At 41.8% G+C, this 23,648-nt stretch overlaps 1 protein-coding gene across 3 annotated transcripts in view; it reads right to left on the bottom strand.

Moving 5' to 3' along the window:
- LOC114139377 (pro-neuregulin-2, membrane-bound isoform-like) overlaps window positions 1-23,648 on the bottom strand; it is a 71,667-nt gene that overhangs the window by 37,250 nt on the left and 10,769 nt on the right. The window lies entirely within an intron of this gene.

The raw sequence follows: 23,648 nt of genomic DNA, 5'->3' as shown, positions 1-23,648 counted from the left end.
GTGCAGGTTAGTGATATAAATCACACTTTCTTATGTGGCTGGTGTCCTAAATAAAGGTATTACACCCGGGAATGTTTTCCAACAACGTTAATCTGTGTCTGTGGTTGTCTGATTGCTGTGCCATGCAGTCCCCCAAAAAAGGAAGTAATAAACGGTTCTTATCGTCACTTTTATCGTTATCACGATACTACCACAAAATATCGTGATAAAACGTAAAGTCGGTGTCGCCCAGCTCTACTTTCTAACCTTCAAACAAGCCTATTAAGGAGAGCTACGAGGCGAACATTTGTCAAAATGTTCTTACTTTCCAGACGTGCTCTCATTATTAATAACTAAAAGCAAAAGAGGTAAAAAAACAAACAACTAAATGTGGCTAAATGTTTGTTTTTATTACACACATTGTCATCATTAGACATCGTGACAACACTGAAAACATAAAAGTGCTGGATTGGCAGAACACGTATCAAAATGGAGTCTGGAGTTTATTTTTCGACATTTCAAGCACATGTGAGCCGATGCGCGTTTTCCTTTCTGGAACTGAAGGTCTGACAGGAAAATCTGTCAAATAAGTGACGATTTACAACGAGCTGCCGAGCGACTTAGATCAACTTACATATGCTGACAACCCTACTGTGTCCACACACACACACACACACCCGCCCACACACGCACACACACACACACACACACACAAAAGAAGCTAGCAGCCTTAAGCAATCACTGCTTTGCTGTTCGATGTGTTGGTTGCTTCAGGTTAACTTTTTCACACGGCTTGAGCTTTTTCACTTTTTGTCACGCAACAAACTGCAGTGTGTTTATGCTGGGATTTTACTTTAGAGACCAACACAAAGTAGAATGGAAAATTTGACATCGTTTTCTAATTTTCTTTTTCACAAACTCAATCCTGGGAAGCATTGTGTGCATTTGTAACTCTGGGGGAGGTGCAGAGATCCTCAGCTCAGGTTTAATACTCTACTAACTCTTAGTCAGCAGAGTCAGCGCTTCTACTTATGGGTTGTTTTAGCTAGAAAAAAACCCATAAGTAGACCAATTTAAATTTTCGAAGAAAATCTTATTTACACAACTTGCAGTTAGTTCAACAAGACTTTGTTAAAGGCGCTTCCTTGAACAGGTTAGGATAGGTCGATGGGTTATACAAAACATGTTACATACATTTTTTTTTTTTTTTTGCACAAAATCATCCATCCATCCATCCATTTTCTGTTCACCCTTGTCCCTAATGGGGTCGGGAGGGTTGCTGGTGCCTATCTCCAGCTACGTTCCAGGCGGGAGGCGGGGGTCACCCTGGACAGGTCGCCAGTCTGTCGCAGGGCAACACAGAGACATACAGGACAAACAACCATTCACACACAACACTCACCCCTAGGGAGAATTTAGATAGACCAATTAACCTGACAGTCATGTTTTTGGACTGTGGGAGGAAGCCGGAGTACCCGGAGAGAACCCACGCATGCACAGGGAGAACATGCAAACTCCATGCAGAAAGACCCCGGCCGGGAATCGAACCCAGGACCTTCTTGCTGCAAGGCAACAGTGCTACCAACTGCGCCACTGTGCAGCCTGCACAAAATCATTCTTAGTGAAATTTTTGTCTGGCCAGTTCTGTCTATGAGCTGTTTTCAAGCCTGTTGTCACTTTGAATCCAAATAAGAAACACAACGTTTACACTCGCATGTGAAAATGGCAGCAAACCAGTGCGCAATTATACGACCAAACATCTTTGAAAAGCAGAAGTGGAGCCTCCTGCACAATCAACAGAAATGCCGCAAGTGGTTTCGGAATGGTAAGTCGACAATAAAACACGTGTCTTTTCCAGCAGCCGTTGTACGGTGGTAAAACCAGCTGAACACATGCGTCGGGGCTCCGCCTGGGTTGCTAGGCAATGGTAACGGCTCGTTTTCCAGACACCAAAAAACGTCTCGCCAAAAGTACAGCCAAAAGTGTTTTTTTAAGCACTTGGACTGGTTTTAGAAGCAGTTGAGACTCAAAATGTGCAAAAGGTGAACTTTGCATGACAGGTCCCCTTTAACAGGATTATTAATAAAAAACGAATGAGCAGCAGCACATCGTTGGGATCCAGTGGTCACATTTTGTGAGCGTTAGTCCTGTCACAGACTCTTACTGCTGATGTATAAATCCACATCACGTCTCAGTAAATCACCTTCGATTCACCACATGCTGACTCGCTCTGCCTCCACGACTCCTCGCCCAGAATGAGTTATGCTGCAGCAGCGAGTGTCAAAGCCATCATCTTTTTTTCCCCCCTTTTTTTGCTGAATAATTTGCCAGGCATTTTAGCAGCTTCTTGAGCGGGACTCCAGATGTCACAGACTCGGGACCAGATTCCGTTCAGTGGATCTCCACTAAGGCTTGATGCAAACATGAACTTATAAAAAAAAAACATTTTAACGTGTCTATGCTTCAGACGGGAAGCTGTCTTTCACTTGCTGTTGCTTATAGAAATAAAACAGTTTTACAAGCTAAATGATTTTTGAAACCTTCAAATGACTGTTTGACTTTTAGGACTCAGGTGGTGGATAAATTGGTTATTTGTTAAGTAAGTAACTTCATTTTAAAGATATGTGAAGTAGTCCCTTTTGTCTTATACCATAAATAAGGTTAGAAAGAAATTCTATTTTTTATTTATTTCATAAAAGAAGACAATGGATATTAATCAACATGATGACTTGATGTAAAGATGGGAGATTTAGCCAAAGAGGCTAATCTCCATTTGTAGCTCCCCAGCAGGTTGATGGAAGAGATAAAACAAAAAAAAGTACAATTAGCATAACAACATACATGACTTATGATTTATGACAGATTTTAATGTAGAGCTGAAAGTAGGGTAATTTACTGTAAGGTTTTATAATAAATATGAAAACGGTCACATTTCTGCTGTGGTATAATCAATACAATCCCTTTTAATTCAGGCAGAATCACAAAAAGTCAGTTTGGCACCTTTCATAAAATAAGAACAAAACAAGTGTTTTTGTTTTTTTTACTTTATGCAACAATATAACAATTATGCATCTGTCTATGGACAGACGGATGAATGTGGACACAGTGTTAGTGTGGCTTTGGTTGCTGGATTTGGACTTCAGTCTGTTTTACTCCAAACCAGAAATGTTCACATTTGCCTCGACTTCCTTGCAAAGACGAGCTACATTCACGGTGGAGCGAGCTGCATACTTCGTCACTTTAAAATCAAATCCTGATGTAAAACTTTGGTTCTGTCTGCCTCTCGTTTTCCATCATCACTGCAGACAAACGAAGAACCGCGACGTTCCCACAAACAGCAGACGTCTGTGATCGCTGAGAGTCCGCCTTTGTTTGGTGCTTTCGTCAAACATAAACTTTGGTTCTGAACGCAAACATTCAGCGTGTTTTCATTTTTAAAGGGCCGGTATTGCGTAAAATTGACTTTGTTTTTAAGCTTTGCATCATGTCATAATGCAATTCCCTCGTCACATCGTGACAACATGAGTGTCGCCTCGACTCTTTCACGCATGTTTGAGAAATCCCTTCATCTCCAGGGCAACCACTCAGCTGAACAAAACCCCGGAGAGGAACTAGCTCTCCTGGACTCTCTCAATCAGCTCCTTCAGACTATCCAGCAGTAATTAGCAAACATCTAATGGAACCGCTGAGCTCATAATAGGAGCTACAAGTCAGAGCAGCGCTGGTAAAAAAATGTTGTTGAAGAGTTACTTCAACTGTTGTCCCAACATAGTAGGAGCCATGTTGGGACAACTTCCTGAAGGCGGAGTTTCAGAAAGAGCAGGAGCTTCTTAAAGAGACAGAGGCTCAATTTCAAGGAGTTAAATTACAAAGTCAAACTCCTTTTAAGTCATATCTGATATAAGCAGCATTTTCATAACAACTGACAGTAACATGGTCACTTGACTGGGCTATAAAATGTCTCTATATGTGCCTTGGAAACACATAATACTGAAATACTTCAAAACAACAATTTGTCACAACATAAAATGCTGAGACAAGAAATTGTCCATACCGTTTCGCCTATAAGGGGCGCTATTTACCTCCTCCAACTTGAAGGAAGCTAAATAACAGACAGCAAAAATATTACCAAGTTGCATTTCATTAATAACTCTTATTTGTAACATTTTATTGAATATATGGAAACAGGTTTTCTACAACGAGTCCCTTCTTCAACATGTCCCGTGTCTGGCCAGCCGTCTCCTCCAGTGGGACTCAAAACCTCAGGTGAGAACCCAATCTGTCTGTCCATCTGTCCACCGTGACGTCATTCATCAGGTTTTGTGAGGACTTGTGTGTCCGCGCCGAGACTTTCCACGCATACGATAATAAACCGGCTTACTTCACATCCGGGGAAGCTGCGTTAGAGCAAGGAAGAGACTCGAAGGCCCTGTGTGAACAAACTGAGCGAGGAGATCGAGGCAGCTAAGAGAAGCTGTGTAACTAGAAGCTTTTCAGCAGGAGGATGTAATATTTCAGCGTCGGCGGACCGTGACATCTCCGCCTCATACCTGAGGATCTGTGCGGATCAACATGGCTCCATCTTGACTCAGATTCACAACACGTTACGCCATCTTCCAGTTCCCCAAGAAATGCATGGATAAGGGGTTAAATGACAACAAGTCTGACGCAAAAGTGTCTGTGATCATAAAATCCTTTGAGCAACTTAAAGGACATGGCAGGCCCACTGCTGCAGGCGTCAGATTACACCAGATTACGCAACTACACTTCATCCTGAATCACCCCGACCACCTACGTAACACGTAACGGCGGCGTGTTACGGCCATTATGGTTAGAAAAAAAGGTGTAAATTTCTGTCAAAAAAAAAACTCTGAAATTTTGACATCAATCGCACAAACCTTCTAGAAAAAAAAAACTAAATTAAAAATAATAATTAAAAGTCGAAACGTTGCAAGAAAAAAAAAAATTCAGGGATTTTCTACGTTAATCTCAGAAATTTTTAGAAAGAACTCGAACATTTCCGGGTTTGAAAAGTCCCAAAAAATTTGCTAGAGAAAGTTCTGTAATGTTGAACCGCGTGGAATTGGTAAAAGTACAATTAAAAGTCTTTAAAACAACCAAGTATTTAAATCAAAGACAAAAATAAAATACCTCGTCTCCTATTTGGTATTTTTCCATCAGACTCCAGAGAAGCCGGTGCCAGTCAGGAACCTCGTCGCACGTCACTGATCAGAGTACAGTTAGTGAAAATGTTTAACTCAAAAGTCTTGCAACTTTATGTTCGGCGAAATATGCGTTGATATTATCCAGATATACAGTATATGACGCTTCATCAATTATTATCCCAACATCTTACCAAACCTCTTTTAGTCACGCAGACTGTAAAAGAAAGTTTCAGGTGAAATATTGTAACATAACTTGTTTACTCCCAGAAAACTGACTAAATGAACCCAGGCAGGGGTCTCAAACTCCAGGCCTCGAGGGCCGCAGTCCTGCAGTTTTTAGATGTGCCTCAGGTACAAAACACTGGAATGAAATGGCTTAATTGCCTCCTGCTTGTGTAGATCAGTTCTCCAGAACCTTGCTAATGACCTAATTATTCTATTCAGGTGGTGCAGCAGAGGCACATCTAAAAGTTGCAGGACTGCGGCCCTCGAGGACTGGAGTTTGAGACCCTTGACCCAGAGTGTTTGCTTAAACTCACATATTAGATCCTGTGTTCTAGTTTCCTTCATAAAGTGCAACAGCTTCGTTGCTCCTTTCTCTTTGCTTGTTTCAAAGGCTGCAGAAATTGCTCTGATCCTTTGTTTGTACAGTTTATTGCGCGGCATCTTGCCCGAGTTCAGTTCCTCGTCCTTCCTGCCGCTCGATGGAGAATCTGAGAGATAAGTCCTGAGATCGTCTGCGTATAGCCTTGACTTTTACGTTTGTCCTCAGGCTAACACCTTTGGCGGCTTCTCGTTGTGGCAAAAGCTTTTTGCTTTCTTCGTGTGTTTCCCAGAAATAAAGGAGATTTCTTGAACAAGCCGGCTAATTTTCTTCAACAGGACACGGAGACACATTCCATAACAAATATGTACAGAAATGAAAAGCTGTTGAATTGTATACAAATTCAGAAGGCAAATTGGGCATCAGTTCTGGATGTTTTTTTAAAAAATAAATGATTTTATTTTATCTATTTATTTTCTTAATCAATTTGTCTTTTTTTTTTTTCCTTCAGGCTGTTTAAAATCGCATATTGCTTGCTATGAATGAACAAAGGAATCATAGAAGGCATGTTAAATAAAAATGAGCTTTTAGCATTTTTATTATTTTTGGTAAATATGAATAAAAGCAGAGCTTTCTCATTTGCTGTCTACAGTCTCGCCGTGACAAATAGTTTTCTAAAGGGCACGGAGCAGCCTGCTTTCTGTGATCTTCCTGTGTTTTGCTTTGGATTTTTTTTTGTGTGTGTGTGTGTTTTTTTTTTGTTTTTTTTTTTTTGCTGGAGACAATTAGGAAATCCTGGGAACTGTAATCTAATAACAATGTACCATATGTGGAAAAGAGATGAGATTCTACAAAGGGAGGAGGCGACATCGCGCTTATTCCAGCTGCTCGGATCTGGCATTTAGCTTCACGATGACAAAATACTTCGGAGAATAATAATCTTTGTTTTTGTGCTGCACTTTTCAAAAGCAAGTTACGAAAAGCTTCGCTGTAAGTAAATACATTAGGAATGATTAAGAGTTAACTAGAAATGCCACCCAGAAAAGAAACCCCCGCCACAAAGACGCACACGAAGAAGAACAGACCGCACTGAAATACCGCGGCAGCTGGAAGCCAAACACGAACGTGAAAACACTTGTAAACGTAAAGAGTCTGCTGCTCTTACTCTGCTTCAAAGTCTGGATGGCTCCGAGTTACAGTTTGTTTGTTTTGTTGTTTTGTTTTTTTTTATATGAATGATTTCACTGTAGCAATGCAGCACCGCAAAAATCCTGCAGCAACGCTAGCTCTGACGTCTCCCAAGACCACAGGGTTCATCTGAAATCCGTGTGGGAGTTAACGGAGTGAGGCGTTAAGTTGAAAATGTCGGGCCTCCGCAGACGGGAGGGGTTTTTTTTCCCGAAGTCTGGTGACACACACTATGAGTGGGAGGTTAGCACACAGAGGAGGTGGGGTGGGACACATGCAGTTTGACCGTATATCCAGCCTTGTTAACAACCAGTCAGTCTGGTAATGGATTCCTACAAACTGTCTCAAGGTGTCAGTTCAGTCTGCTTCCACACAGACCCCTCTACGGAAAACATTTAGTGCTTAAAAAAGATGATGAAATTAATGAATCTTGTTTATTTAGCAGAAAGGGTAAGAATTAATGTCCTGGCCTGATTTAAAGCTACACCTAATGATTATTTTAGCAACAAATTATTCAATCGATTTTTCTGACTATTAATTGCCTTCACTCTGCACTGTGTCAAACCAACCAAACCCTTTTGAAACACCTGTTTCCCTCCCCTGCCTGTGGGGGCGCTGCACCAAGAACGACTGAAGGAAACAACACAAAAACCTCAGAAGAAGACATGAGTGCAACTGCCTCTTTCATGAAATGTAAACAACGATGGAGTAGCATCAGATCTTTTGGGGTTGTTGGATTTCTGTTTTGTCTCTGGTAAAAGACGACGTTTTTTTTCACGCTAGCGCAAGACAAGCATGTTTGTTTCAGTTGTGTTTACCCAGAATGCCAAGCGTTGTAGTTCATTTCCTGCTTTCCTAGCGATCGCCTGTATTCAAACCTCACCAGAGTTCACACAGCTGAATCAATGCATGGGTTTTTACATGGGCCAGAGTTCGATTCATTCCCATCTCCCAAAACGAACCGGACTTTCTAAACAAATGAACCAGAGTCTGATTAAAGAGGGCTAAATAGAGCTGGTGTGAATGCACCCTTGGAGAACGAGGGAGAGTTTCATCAGATGACGGCTAACAGGGTACAGAAAAAATACTTTTATCGTTTGGAGATTTGGACATTTTTCTGTAATGCAAAACGTTGGATTTGAAAATGCTGACAGCCAAGAAATCTTAGGTGAGGATGTACGTTCTCCAGAGACTGATGTCCTTAGCTAGCGCTAGCCACGGAAACTGCATTATAGAGACTGACGTCTTTAGCTAGCGCTAGCCACGGAAACTGCATTATAGAGACTGACCTCTTTAGCTAGCGCTAGCCACGGAAACTGCATTATAGAGACTGACGTCTTTAGCTAACGCTAGACACGGAAACTGCATTATGGAGACTGACGTCTTTAGCTAGCGCTAGCCACGGAAACTGCATTATAGAGACTGACCTCTTTAGCTAGCGCTAGCCACGGAAACTGCATTATGGAGACTGACGTCTTTAGCTAGCGCTAGCCACGGAAACTGCATTATAGAGACTGACCTCTTTAGCTAGCGCTAGCCACGGAAACTGCATTATAGAGACTGACGTCTTTAGCTAACGCTAGACACGGAAACTGCATTATGGAGACTGACGTCTTTAGCTAGCGCTAGCCACGGAAACTGCATTATAGAGACTGACGTCTTTAGCTAACGCTAGACACGGAAACTGCATTATAGAGACTGACGTCTTTAGCTAGCGCTAGCCACGGAAACTGCATTATAGAGACTGACGTCTTTAGCTAACGCTAGCCACGGAAACTACATTATAGAGACTGACGTCTTTAGCTAGCGCTAGCCACGAAAACTGCATTATAGAGACTGACGTCTTTAGCTAACGCTAGCCACGGAAACTGCATTATGGAGACTGACGTCTTTAGCTAGCACTAGCCACGGAAACTGCATTATAGAGACTCTTTGCTATATTTTTTAAAATTATAGCCACAGATAAACTCAGCTTTTTGTAAACAGCTTTTTTGTAAACAGATTTTGTTCTTCGTGTTTACACTTTAAAAATCTTCTGGTTGACCGATCATAGACAGTAGGCCATCTCTAAATCACCTAAAACTCAAAGAGACAACTGAAAAACCAGAACATTATCAACACATTTTAGGATGTGGTAAAAAAATAAAAATAAAAAATGCTAACTGAAAAACATGCTAACTGTTGATTTTTTTTTTTTTTTTTTGCTCACAGGTCGCAGTAATTTAAAAATAACCCACCGGATGTTCATTTGTCCCTCTTGTGATTGCTGTATCCAGCTTAATAAAGTGGACACATTCAGATTCATATCACTGCCATCTGAAGCTCTTAGAGTGGCTCCGGTAATAGCAGAAGTACGAGTTTCCTTTACTTTAACATGATCAGGAACGTTTGAGCCACTGCCCCCCGTTCAGCTGTCATTACAGCCATGAGAAGGAGACGAGGGATGCAGAGAAATACCCGGCAACATGTCTATCTAATCAAATTTACCTTTACCACCGGCGTATGCACCTTTATCTGCTTGAATGTCATGAGTCAAATCTAGCTTTTCTTTTTCATGTATTTATGAGGACTCATCTGTAGCAAGCGGCCACCAGTCTCTTTTAAAGTGACGGGTAATTATATATGATGGATTAACCTTTGTCTGCTCAGATAAACACAGGGAACAAGATTTACCTTTGGAACATTCTTCAAGATGGATACTTTTTTGAACTTGGTCTCCTGCTGGATGATGAACCTGATTAGCAATTAGCTCCATCCAATAATAGAGAATTTGCTAAGCTAAGAAAATCTAATCAAAATGAACTTCCATACACCAAAATAATAATAATAATAATGATTTTAAAAAGGTCAGAGAAACAGAATTACAGCTAACTCTGTGTGATTTGAACTCATTTCAATTTTAAGCTGGAGGCACGTTGCATATTCTAACATGCTTACGAATATGTCCAATGAGCAGCATTGTGGGAAATAAAGAGGTCGTTCTCGTATAAGGTTATTTTAAACAAACGTAAAAGCTGAAGACACAACACAACGCCACTATTTTTGGTCACCTACAGCAGTTAAGACAAATGAACCAGAAGCAAAGTAAATGCAGACAAAGCTGAAGTTCTTCTTTAACTAAAATAGGTCTGATGAGAGCAGACCGGGTCCAACAGCCTGGCTCTGCTGAATTTAACCGTAACCAATGGTGACCGGGTTATAAAACGTGCAGCTTGTAATGTTCCAACATGGACAACTGTGATCGATAATTTGACTCCTGTTGGTCCAAGATGAGCATATGAGTATGAGGGGAAAAAAAAAAAAAAGTCAGGCTTGACTTTCTGCGACTTTTCGGACAAATCAGTCAGAAGACCACAGCTGTCCGGGATAAAGTTCTGCTTTTATGGACTTCTGCCCAAGCAGATTTTTTTCCTTTTTTTAAAATTATGTTTGCAGCGAATAAAGCTAATAAAGCCGGCCCTGTGACTTGCTGTAAAGTCTTCTCTACCCCATTTCTGTGACATCACAGCAACTAAGTCGACTCAACTTTCATCGTTTTAATTGTGACTTTAGAAAATATGAAATCATTCAACCCCTATTGCCGTGTCCGCGAGATTACCGTGGAAAAAAACCTGCCCATTAAATTTCAAAGATGTTAAAAGCAAAAACATTAAAGTTTATAAAGAGGGGAAACGGTTGTGTCTCCAGACAAGCAACTGGAGCCTGCCTGAAGTGTGCTGCAAGCTCAATCAACAGAACAGACAGCAAACATGCCAACAGTTGCACAGCACTTCAGCAATAAGAACTTAGTCAACAGGAGAAAGATGTTGTGTTTTGAGTTGGGTAAAAATTCTTTTAAAAAAAAGCCTACAGATGAACATTTCAGGGATAAAAACTTTCAAGCCGGGAGATGCAACAAACATAATATTACGACTTAACACTGAAAGTGTTAAAAAAAAAGAGAAAAAAGTCCGCGCTAAACATTTCGCCTCAAAGAAGAAAATATGAAAGAGCGACTCTGAACACACATGTGCACAAACCCAATTAGAGAAGATTCACACATCCCACACACGCAGCCCAGACGAGCCAGCAAGCCGTAGCAGGACCTCACTCAGCGAACTGCAGCTGCAATTTACACCCCAGCAAAGATTTTTCCCACAGCACCGCCGATGTGTACCGCCGAGTGTGAGGGAGGGAGTGAATACACACACCCACACACACACCCCCACCCACACACACACACACACACACACACCAGTACATGACGCGAGGCACACAAATCCAAGCAGGTACGATTCAGTGTTTGCACTGATGGGGATGTGTGATTGTTTCTGGATATAGACGTGTGCTGAACATGACGGTGTGTGTCTGTGTGTGTGTGTGCGTTTGTTTCTAATACCTTGTGGGGACCATTTTCCTGACATATACTACGTTGTGGGGACACACTGCCCCTTGTGGGGACCGAAGCCTGGTCCCCACAAGGGGAAACGCTGTTTTTGGGTCAGGGGTCAGAAATAGGACTAAGGTGTGAATTGAGTTTTGGTTAGAGTTAGGGCAAGGGTAAGGGTAAGGTTTAGGCTGTAGAAATTAATGGAAGTCAATGGAAAGTCCCCGCAAAGATAGCTGAGCAAACATCTGTGTGTGTGTGTGTGTGTGTGTGTGTGTGTGTGTGTGTGTGTGTGTGTGAGTTTCGAGCTGTCTGTATCGCTGAGTGATGTGGAGAACTCAGAAGAAGCGGGAACGCCGAGAGGTTATGAAACGGTGTCTGGCCAATAACCTGTGACCAGGTTGCCTCGGCGTCCAATCAAACGTGACCAGCGCTCCCATCAGCCGTCCGTCAAGAGGTCTTCCTCTCAAGGTCGGCTCTCTCTCTCCCTCCGCTGCCTCTACTCCTCCCCCGTCAAGCCTCGTCTCTGTCCGCCAGAGCGAGCGTCAACAAAAACTTGATCTAATTTCTCGCTTAGCATGATCCAATAACAGTGAGCGATATGGACGCCATGGCCGATTAGGTGTGTTTGGCATCCCGGCGACGACATGCCTGAACCCCGCGGGAGGAACCGGAGTACATTCATAAAACGTGCGTGTGAGGCGGGAGGCGACGCGCTCGCGTGAGTGTGCGTGCGTGCACAAAGGAAGAGAAGCTCCTTCTATCTCCTTCTCCAATCAGCGTGACTTCTGCAGCGCACAGCTGTCACCATAGAAACCGGGGAGGGCACGGCAGAGAGAGAGAGAGAGAGAGGATGGCAGGCAGGAAAAAAGAAGGAAAGAAAGAAGGTAGAAAATAAGATTGTGGAAGAAGTAGGAAAGGCAATGTGTGTGTGTGTGTGTGTGTGTGTGTGTTGTGTGTGTTGGTGTGTGTGTGTGGTGAGTGATGGCAGCCACATCAGGCTGCATGCAGCATCGCCCGGCTAACAGCGAGCCCCGGGCAACCCTCTGTAGGCGTGAGGAAGTAAGAATGTGTGCAAAGGCCTTCATACACACACATAGTTAAGAAAATAATCACGTGCATTGGCGTGTGTGTGTGTGTGTGTGTGTGTGCTTTCAACAGTTTCTGTCAATAACTCCCTCCTTTGTTTTCCCTTGTCTATACCTTCTTGGGTTGTTTTTTTTTCCAAGACTCTTGACAAACAACACAAACCGACCCGACCTTGTGTGTTATCCTGGCTGCTGTGCATTGTTCTATTTGCGGCTCAGAGATCTATTTAGGTAAAAAAACACACACACACACACAAAAACATTAGATTCAGCAGAAATCAGGGTTTTTCCCCTCTTACAGATACACACATTTAACTACACACAGCCATACAGAGAGGTGGAGAGAGAGAGAGAGGGGCTGTCTTCTGCTCTAGATGTACAGTCAAGAGAAAAGGACTGTGGGTGTGAGACAGCCAGGAAGAAAAGAAAGACTTAGATAGATAGATAGATAGATAGATAGATAGATAGATAGATAGATAGATAGATAGATAGATAGATAGATAGATAGATAGAGTAGTTAATGAAGGGCTGCTTGCGGGCAGAACGGTGGAGAAAAGCTATTCTCTCTATCTCTCCTTTTCTCCACTCAGGAGTCTTCTGCAAGTGATCCTGCTTTCCACCAGTCCTCCGCTCATCCCTCTTTCATTTCATATCTCTACCTGCTCTTTTTTTTCCGTGTGTGTGTGCCAACACTTTGCATTCTGTCTTTGACTTCTGCCTCCTCTGTTTTCATTCATCCCGGCATCTCGCCTCTCCGTCCCTCCTGCCCTCCCTTTTCTTTTTCTAACCCCACCGATCCTCACTTTTCTTCCGTCCAAAACGCCCGCCGTCCAACCACCAAACCGCCAAACGCACAATGTTTAACCGCAAGCTGGAAACCCAGACCAACAGGCACAATTGTCTTGATAAGAGGACCGAGGCATCGATCAGATCTGTCCTCTGTAGGGAGGCGAAGCGTCTTTAGGACGAGAGTCGACCTAAAGACGTCGTCTCTCGAGCAGCCACTGCTCCTTTTTAAAGAAACCAAACACCAGAGAGGAGGCTTTGACAAAACAGATAAATTGAGATTACAGACAGTGACACAGATGACACACTAAACTGAACTTCTAGTTAGGCAAATAATGAAAAGGCCCAAACCAAAAAACCTGCGTGGATATTTGCATCATCAAGGTTCATGAAATCACAATCCAACCTTGACAGAGATGTACGTCTGACTGCACCTAACCCCACCGCATTGTTCCCCAGTGTCCAACAGGTTTCACCCAGGCCAAATGAAATGAAGCCTGGGCGCAAATTCAAACTGGAAGACCCTTTAACCCCACCTGCATCATCCAATCGGCGCGTCCCGCTCATCGCCGCTGACCTATCAACGCTGGACCAAGCCACGTCACGTCCAATCACCGACCAAGGCCCAGTTGATAAGGACCCCCATTCATGTCATCTTCCGCTTTCCAGCTGCGCTCAACCCTCCTCCACCCCTTCTCCACCTCCACTCTTCAGGCTCGCATCCTTCACCGACCTCCACCACCAGTGTCGGGTCCCGGGGGATGACATTCCTAACCTACATCGGGAATGCTCATCCGAGCTTATTGCAATTCACAGCTCAATGTCCTCAGCCGGGGCCCGAGCGCCAAAGAACTTTAAATTCATGCATGTCAATAAACCTTTTTAATCGCTGTTTTTTCCGTCTGAGTCTCTCCAGATTGAAATGTCTGGCAAATATCAGGTAGCGTACGGAAAATCCTTGGCCATAAACCCGATCAAGTGCTAAAAACGAAGTTACATGTTGGATCAGGAGCAGGAAAAGTGACTCTGATCGTCGTTCGACAGGCCGCTGCTGAACAGTGAAACCTCCCTGGCCTTCCCGCCGTGCCCCGTCCACCGAAAGTCACTCATCGAGGATCTCGTCTCACCCTGGCATCTTTGCACGTTGGCAGCACCAAACGAGGCTGTGAACAAACGGTTTGCTGCGTGAAGCTGATTTCAGGCAGCCTATAGCGCAGCCCGAGGAAGCCGATCAGCGCTTTCCATCAGCACACAACGCCTCTGACGCGATGAAGAGAGCAGCATGGCGAGGGATCTACTGCGAGCGAATCCAACTGTCTCTGGACAGATTGTACAACGAGACGGTCCCAGGCTCATTGTCATTCCTAATTGGTTTAAAGGAGAGCATTCGTGACTCTGGGATCTTCTTAACACCTTGTTAATAGGACGCATCCAGTCTGGAGCCACAGCGTGAATGAAATGATGCTCGGAGCTTAATGTAAGGGTCAGAGTTCACTTTCTTTTTCTCAGTGTGGATATGTGCAGTGTGTAGCGAGGGGTTTAGATTACAAGTTGATTTAAAATTAATGAAAATTTCCTTTCACAGTAATAATTGATGGAAACCAGGACAGAGGGAGGATGAAGAGCAGAGGAGGTCGGTTCAGAGTCGACTTCTTTTTATTTACCTTGGTCGGTACGACAAGGGTGTAACTTGGTGTTGCAAATTGGTGGGGAGGAAGAGGAGCAGCAGGGGGCTCTTCTTACTGGAAGGTCTTTTCTTTTATCAGTGCTAAGAATAAGGCCAAAACCTACATGTGAATGCCAGACAGTCTTATTGAATAAATTAGGATTTACGTCCTGATCAGGCTTGTCAGATTAATAATACATTTTGAAAATGATCTTTTAGGAGTAATTAAACATACTATGAAATATAAATATATTAAGACATACGTAATCTAATTAATCTATATAATGTCTTTCACTTGGTGATGGATCTGCTGACAAAGGAACTTTTCATTCATATTCTAGTTTATGGACTCAGCCTGTATTTGCTGAATGTTTCCCTACAGTGGAAAACAGTTTCACAATTCAGTAATATTTTTATGAAGAATTATCACATAGTTGTAGTTTGGTTTCTGTCAGTTCTAGAAACAAGAGAGAACAAAGCAAATTTCTCTTTATTATGGTCCATAATTTAATTTTACTTAATAGGAGCCATGATTTAAAATGTAACAAACTTTGGTTTCTATTTGCTTTATGAAATATTTCATCCTATTTGATGATTGCTCTGAATATCAACACGTCCTACGATCAAATGATGTAATTTGGGAAAAATGTAGAAAAACGGGTGACTGTATTATTTTTTTCTGTCTGTCAGCTTTAGATTAGTAAAAGATTAGTTCAAGTGCATCAGGAATTAACACAAAAAAGGACATACAAACACCAAACAGAACATTCTGTCTGTTGCAGATTTATGTTTTTGAATTTCCATTTTGCAATCACTAGGAAGTGATCGCCTTAACACTCGCGGTGGTTGATAAGCTAATTTAAACACCTGCACTTCTGATGATCTGTCAGAAAATCTATGTGGGTCGCCTTATTTTGTGTTAATTGAACCGAAATACTCCGAACTGCACAGCAAGAGTGCATGTTAAGGTGATAAAAGTTAAGCTAGCATAGCTAACCGACTCTCTCTCCACTTTCTTTATTTTAATTAAAGCTTTTTACTGAAATGTGATCCCTTTGCACCATATCTTGCTGTCGTAGTGTTGACAATATCAAAACTTTGGGTCCCCTTCTCAGATTATTTACTTGATTGTGTCGTTTCCCCGACCACCGATATTCCTGACTCGATGCAAAGCAACAGCAAGTCACCTGATGTCCAATCCACTAGATCGCTGAGCGGACTTGCCGTTTACGTTTTACATGGGAATTTTAAAAAGCACCACCTGTCTGTTAATGCTTTGAGTACAACGTGCATACATAGATGAAGGCACATAAAGAAAAAAAGGTGCAGGAAATATTGGTGGGGACGTGTCCCCGTCATGCCAGAGTTGGTGGGGACACGTCCACACCAGTCCTTCAGGAAGTTACGCCTATGCGGTACGGTATGATAGCATACTGTAGGGCTGCAGCTAATTTGGTGGTCGATTATTCTGACGATTAATCGATTAATCGGATACAAACTCGTCACATTCTACAGATTTTTCATTTACACACTTAGGTCTTTTTTTATACACTTTTGGAAATGCATTAAAAGAAGCAAGTAAGCAATTTAACAGAATTTTTGTAAATAAGGAAAAAACTTTAATTGCCTACAATAGTGACAATAACAGCATTCCTTTAGTGAATTTGAAACTAAAACGATGCCACTTGGGAATTTTTGATCAAACATATTTATAGATAAAAGTTGTTTTTTTTATCTTAAATATATTTAATAAATTTTTGACTTGTATATTTCTGACTGTGCTGTTTTTTTCATCAAATGGCCTTTTTTAGTCTATACTCCAATTAACGATTAATCGATGACTAAAACAGTTGACGATTATTTCAATAATCAGTTCATCACGATTAATCCGATTTATCATTTCGACTCTACTATAGTGCTTTCTGTTTAATAGAGGTACAGACAGAGTTTAAATCGTAAAGCACTGACATCATGACATATGCTAGGTCGTGATTCGTTAGTTCCGACCAACAAGTAAAGTTCAGCTCTTTCAATTACAACCAGAGCGCATTAAAATATGATGTAATGGACAAATGACGAGAAGAAATGAAGATGAGGAGGACCAAACAGAGGAAGAGGAGAGATTCAGCCAATAAAGCTGGTGTTGGTGCTGCTGCTGCTAGGAAATGCCAGTCCAACAGTATGCTGCAAAGAGTCTCTAGAGCTGCTCACAATTACATAGGAATCAAAACATTTTCTCAAATATATTAGAATGTAGGGCTGAAACGATTCCTCGAATGATTCGAGTACCTCGATTAGTAAAATTCCTCGAGGAAAACTGATCTGCCTCGAAGCTTGGTTAAATGATGTTTTATTATGTAGTGCACCGAGTTCCGCCCGGATCATTATTTGTGGAGGGCAGCGCTCTTACTTCTGCTTCTGAAGCTTACAGAAAAGCTGTTGGAGTACGGTAGCTTTTCTGGCGCTGGAGTCAAGGCGTCACGGTTTTGGAGCGAAAGGTAGGGATGGCGCAGAGTGAGAGAGAGAAAGATCTGATTCCTCAGATAATCATAAAAATATTCTATAGAATACTCGATAACTAAAATATTTTTTTGAACAGCCCTATTAGAATGTTACAAAGATTTAAAGATGCCTCACTGTCGCGTTAGTTCCTGCAAATAGTATTACCTTCTGTTAATGGTGTTAGCTTCTGCCAATGGTGTTAGCTACTGCTAATGGTGTTAGCTTCTGCTAATGGAATAAGTTCCTGTTAAAACAATTAACTTTTGTTAATAGTGTTAGCTACTGCTAATAGTATTAGCTCCTACTAGCTCTAGCATGGGCCAAGTAAGTAGTTCACAAGCCAATCATGGCTGTTTATTTCAGCAGATATCTCTTGTGTAGCAGCAGATGAAACAACCCAGATGTTTATGTCGGTAACGTTAGCCTCCACAAACTTGACTTCCTGTGTTTTTTGGGGGGTTTTTTCCCATTTTTTTCTCCGAAGAGTTTTTGCGGCACTAATGGCTCGTATTTTTTCAACAGTAGGCAGACAGGAAGGGGGGAAGACATGCAGCAAAGGTCGTCAGGACCGGGAGTCGAACCAGCGATGTCCGCGTCCAGGACTAAGGCCTCCAAACGTGGGGCGTGTTAACCCCCCACCACAGCACGCCCCAACTTCCTGTGTTTTTTCATAAGTCCACTTTAACCTACGCACGTCGTCAGCCCAGAATGCATTGCCAAGGCGAAAAAATGTAAACCCCCAATCCATATGTGAAAATCCATAGGTGAAAAACATAATAAAGGTATACAGTTTTTGAAGCAATCATGAGTTTTTACGCATCGGGAAATTACAGCCAATGTGTTCAACTAGTCGTGGATCATTAAAAAAAAAAAACGGGTGAAGGAGACTCCATGGAGAAAAACGGTCCTACTGTCATGGTGAAGAGATTTTTCACATGCAAAATTTATGAAAAGGGGCCGGAACAAAAAACAATCTGGTCTTCATGCCATTCTTAAATTATTGAAACGTGATCTCAAGTTAAAGTGAGCTACAGCAAGTTGGAGACGGCCATTATTTCCTCAACGAAGAGGAAGCCAAAAAAGAAAAGAAATGGGTGAGGAGAAAATTAGTGCACCTTCACCGCTTCAGTAGGGTTAAAGAGGAAAATTAGCCGCTAGTAGCTGCTAAATAAAACACTTCGCTAATGAGCCATTAGCAAGCAGGAGTTTTATGCAGACGGGGTTAATACAATGCCAACATGGAAACACATCAACAATAATATTTAACAAGGAAACCTTTGAGTGGAAGGTTTCAGAAGTCAAACATTTAACAGTAAGAAACATTGTTCATGATGGGTGGGAAACATTTCAGTAACTAATTATTCATATTTGAATGAAACTGGCAGAAAACAATCTCTGTTCAAATCCATGCTGAAATATTTGATTTTCTATCATTTGTTTTTGTGCTTTTATTGGAGCAACTTAGAAGAAAAAACGTTGCAACAGTGTGAGATTTTTATTCCGTTAAGACTCAAATAAGCTAGAAGGACGGGATGACATGTTGCTTTATAACAAAGACATGAATTTGACCACCACTGACAAAACTAAATACGATTTTTGCAAAAAATCAAAAAAACACACTCAGAAATCAGTGGATGTGAATTTTCAAATCGTACAATTTGTGTTGAATTTGATGCCAGAGCGGCAGATTCAGCCTCTGTAGTTGTTACATAAGAGCTGAGCTGAGCTCCTCTCTGTCAGCTCAACACGTGAACAGCAGCTGGCTATAATACCACTGCTGTCGCTGCTACATGTCAACATTAATGCTACTTTTTGATCTCATGTTTATCCTGGTTCCCAGGCAGAGCAGCCGTAGCCGCATGCAGACATATTTAGGGGTCAAGACTCCATTAATGCCTCCAGACTGACGAATGAGTCGCTGAAATTGGTTCTGTATTTATTTATTTTTTTACACGATGATCTTAACAAAAACTAAAAGTAAAAGCTGTATGTGACCTAAAACAGGACAAATGTGTTATAAAACCCTCAGAAGTAATTAAATCATCCTGCAAAGGTAAGAATCTCGACGACGATGTTAAAAGATTATTGACAATTATTACAGATGTCTGTGTCTGGAGGAAAGAACTCGTTTTTTATGCTTAGGTGGGCCTGAAACGGTTTCAGATTTTGAAGAGTTTACAGCAATGTTGACATCTTGAAACCATTTTTAACTAATTTAATGATGGGGTGTTAATGCCAGTGCAACCTCTTAAAGAGAGAGAGAGGAAAAAAACTCTTCAATTTCTTAAGAAAGTTTCATACAAGAACTGAAGTAAATATCTAAAATAAATAAACAAAACAGCATTATTTAAAATGGATTATGACGTTTCTGTAATTAAAAAAGAATAACACCTGGAAAACAGGCAAAAGTGGCAGGTAGTGCAAACTAACTGCTTCGTACTGGGCGTCAAATGTTTGCAGCCGATTTTTCGACAATATTTAAACTGAAGCGTCTCTTTAACAAATGGAAATTATTGGCGCTCATTTTAATTCATGCGATTAGATGATTTATTGATTATTGTGACAGGATTATGCCTAGGGTGCAATTACTCCCTGCACATAGCGTCGGGTTGGTGTGGATCGCTTTTATTCATTAGCAAACTGCATTTTATTTATCGTTTTGCTCTGGTTATCTTTTAACTGATATTAAAATCTGTTTGATGATCCGAAACTTTAAAGGAGAGCAAAGCTGCCCAGGAAGCCTGTAGGGGGAGCAAATACTTTTTCCACAGCTCTGCACATTGTGTTCGTCTGGAAACTGCGCTGGGTCAGAGCTCGTCAGCGGACTGCCTTGCTCAAAAGCAACGGGGATTTGACAGAAATAGAGTCCTTGCCGGAGTGGCAGCAGAACATGTCACTTTGCTAGCTTCACAAATATTCGGCTCCGCTGACTGAACGCCAACCCCCTTAAAGTCTGGCAGAGCAGAGATGGGAACGGAGGAGAATGCCAAAAGATCAGAAAAAAAAGAAAAAGGAAAATAAAAAGGCTCTCCAAGAAAACTGTAAGATGTCTCAGATGAACTGAAACTGTCGCCTTAAAACGCTTTACGTGCAGCAGCGAGACAAACGCTTTCTAATTTGGAATTTGATTCTACGAAGAGATCATCTCTGCTGAGAAAAGAAGAGAAGAAAAGAAAAAAAGAGGAAAAAACATCAGACAAATCCACCAGGTCAGAAAAGAGCACTGTTACTGATGCAGTAAATGGGATGGGTGGTGTGTGCGGTTCATCTGTGCACGTGTGTGTGTGTGTGTGTGTGTGTGTGTGTAGGTGGGGGTTACACTAAAACCTCTCTCATTCACAAACAAAGCCATGTGGCAACGTCCCTTTAAGAGGTGTGTGTTGGAGTTTTCCACTAAGTCTGACTGCTGAGAAAGATGAGTGCTGATACATTATTCACAGACAACACAACACACACACATGCACACATCCATGGAAACACACTGAATAACTGAAGGACATGAAGCTACACGACTCTGGCGTCAGGAGGGAGCTGTGTGACAAAGAGGCGCGCTAATACACACTCCTCGGCAAACGGAGTTGATCATTATGACATGAGGAGAACATAATTGGGCTGAGACGTGGCCTATACATCCACCTGCGGTACACACACACACACACACACACACACACACACACACACACACACACACAGAGATGCATGCAGTCAGGCAGGCAAGGCAGCAGTGGAGAATTCCTCTGCCTTCTGTTATTCTGCGTGCATAATTTATAGCAGCCCCAGATCTCTCTGCTAATGACAGCACACTGGGGCATCTGCAGCACAGCAGCAACTACAACAGCTAACTGGCATTGCTGTGTGTGTGTGCGGGGAGGAGGGGGGGGGTGCTCTGCTGAGACTAGGACAGTGAGCAAGACGAGAAGAAAAGGGTAACAGAAGAGAGAGCGACACACAGAGGGGATCTGAAATAGACATAGATAACACAACAAAGAGGCAGAAAGGACGAGGCAGACAAGTGAGGGGAGGCGGTGCGTGCATAGACACACACATACACACACACAGTCGTGTTTTCATCACTTGTGGGGACTTCACATAGACTTCAATTAATTTCTACAGCCTAACCCTTACCCATAATCCTAACCCTAACCATCACATACCTAACCCTTACCTTAACCTTTACCCTAAACCTAACCACTAACCCAAAAGCAACAATTTCCCTCATGGGGACCAAGAAAATGTCCCCACAAGAAGCAATGGTCCCGATGACCCCACATTGTAGACAGAAATAGGTTTTCATATCCCGTAAGGATATGAAAACCTGGTACACACACACACACACACACATACTCATCAAGTCATAGATCGAACCAGCAAGTCTCTCTGAATGCAGGTTTATGCCAGCATGCTGTCCACATAGCAGCCCATGTTCAGCCTGAAGTGAAATGCAGATCTATGGGCCATGATTACAGACGCTACCAGAAATTAGCCGGTGACTCGCAATCAAGAGAACTTTCTGCTCGATTAGAAACGAGCTGGTCAGAAACACAAAAACCCCACTCTTTTTTCAGTTTATGAACACGCCTTGCTAAGTGCGATCAGGTCTGACTGATAGCAACACTCTGGTGTGGTGGCTAGTTCTCAGAGAGAAAGAGTCAAAGTTAGTCATTTCCGTTGTCAGTGGGGGATTTCAAAACAAAGTCAGAGGAAGCACAGAGATATCGATAACAGTTTGAAAGGAAGCTTTACAGTTAGCCCGGCTAACTGTAGAAGAGCTAGCCTTTGCTTTACCCCCTTCAGCTTTTAGCCTCTGTTTGCCATGGAGCTAGCCTGGATATCGCTTTCTCATCTCCCTCCAGTTGTCCGTCTGGACTTTCTCACATTGACTTGGATTCCTCCGGTACAATTCTACCAATCAGCGAACAGAAGGAGAAATTGTGAATGATGTTTTAGAACTGCAGTCTGTGGTTTTAGCAATGGCAGCAGAGGAAGTAAACAAAGCCGTCCAGTCCGTGTTGGCCACGCCTCCAAATATTAGTGATGTTTGATACCAGCAATATCCTTTCTGAAGCAATACTGAGTAAAATTCCAGTTGATACAAAGACTTTGTGCAAAAACACCAAATGTTCCTCGTAAATTGTTAAAAAAAAAGGGGGTGTTGTTCAAATTTGGGCTTCATAAAGAACATAAGACTTTTTAACTTTTACTTATGCAAGATCAGCCTTATTTTTAAGTAAATTTAGGAAATCTCCATCATTGTCAAACTGGATACGTAACTAGTGTGCACACTGACAATACAACTCTAAATTAATCATCTAAATGTAAAACAATTGCACCTGTAGTACACAGACATGATTTTTTTTAAAAAAAGCTCCGATAAAAGTAAACGTGATATTTTCTTGAGGGAGACTGAATCACTCATCAGGTAAGAAGAGAAAGAAATATCTATTTTAGCTGCAGGCTCATTTCCTGGATTGCAAAAAGAACGAGAGAAAAAAAGCACTGAATGAAAAAAAAGTAACAGAAGGGATTAGTTCTGTAAATTAAGAGCAAAGATCAAAAACATTGAAAAGAAATGGTTGGATTATAAAAGACAGCCATAAACGTTAAACCTTGCTTGAAGATTATACATATGGGCTCAGGGAAGTGTTCTGATTCCTTAAGCTTTCCTGCGTTTTGTAACGTCACAACCACAAACTAACATATTTTATTAAAGGGGAGACCAACTCACTGGTGCATAACTCCGTTAAGAGGAAAAGAAGACACAGTCTACAGTATTTTAACAACTTCCAGCAGGACAACAACACTAAATCGACATTGGAATAGCTCAGGTCAAAACATATTCATGTGTTCATTCGTCCAGAGATCTGACAGAACTGGGAAACTGGCTTTCAAAGATGCTTCCCATCTAAACTCAGCAAAATTCTGCAAAACCAATAATGTTGGTCTATAACATGAAATCTTGAACACTGCAGAAACACCATTAGCAGGAGTTAACATCATTAGGACAAGCTAACACTATTAGCAGAAACTGGCACCATTAGTAGGAGCTAACAACATTAGCAGGAGCTAACACTGTTAGCTGGAGCCAACATTAGTTGCAGGTACTAGCTCTGTTAGCAGGACCTAAAACCATTAGTATTAGGTAATACTAAAAACATAAGCTAACACTATTAGCAGGAGGCAACACTATTAGCAAAACTATCACCATTAGTAGGAGCTAGCACAAAATCAAAACAAATAGTTCAATAATATGTATTTGTATAGCTGCATAGGTTATTAATATTGATTTGAAAGAACTATCTACCTAATATAAGTCATAATATGGGAAAAATGTCTCTTATTTATTGCTTTGACGGCTAGCAAACCA

The sequence above is a fragment of the Xiphophorus couchianus genome, chromosome 23 (assembly GCF_001444195.1).
Source record: "Xiphophorus couchianus chromosome 23, X_couchianus-1.0, whole genome shotgun sequence".
Classification (NCBI taxonomy): domain Eukaryota; kingdom Metazoa; phylum Chordata; class Actinopteri; order Cyprinodontiformes; family Poeciliidae; genus Xiphophorus; species Xiphophorus couchianus.
Note: the sequence above shows the minus strand (reverse complement) of the source record. Positions and strands in the feature narration are given on the sequence as shown.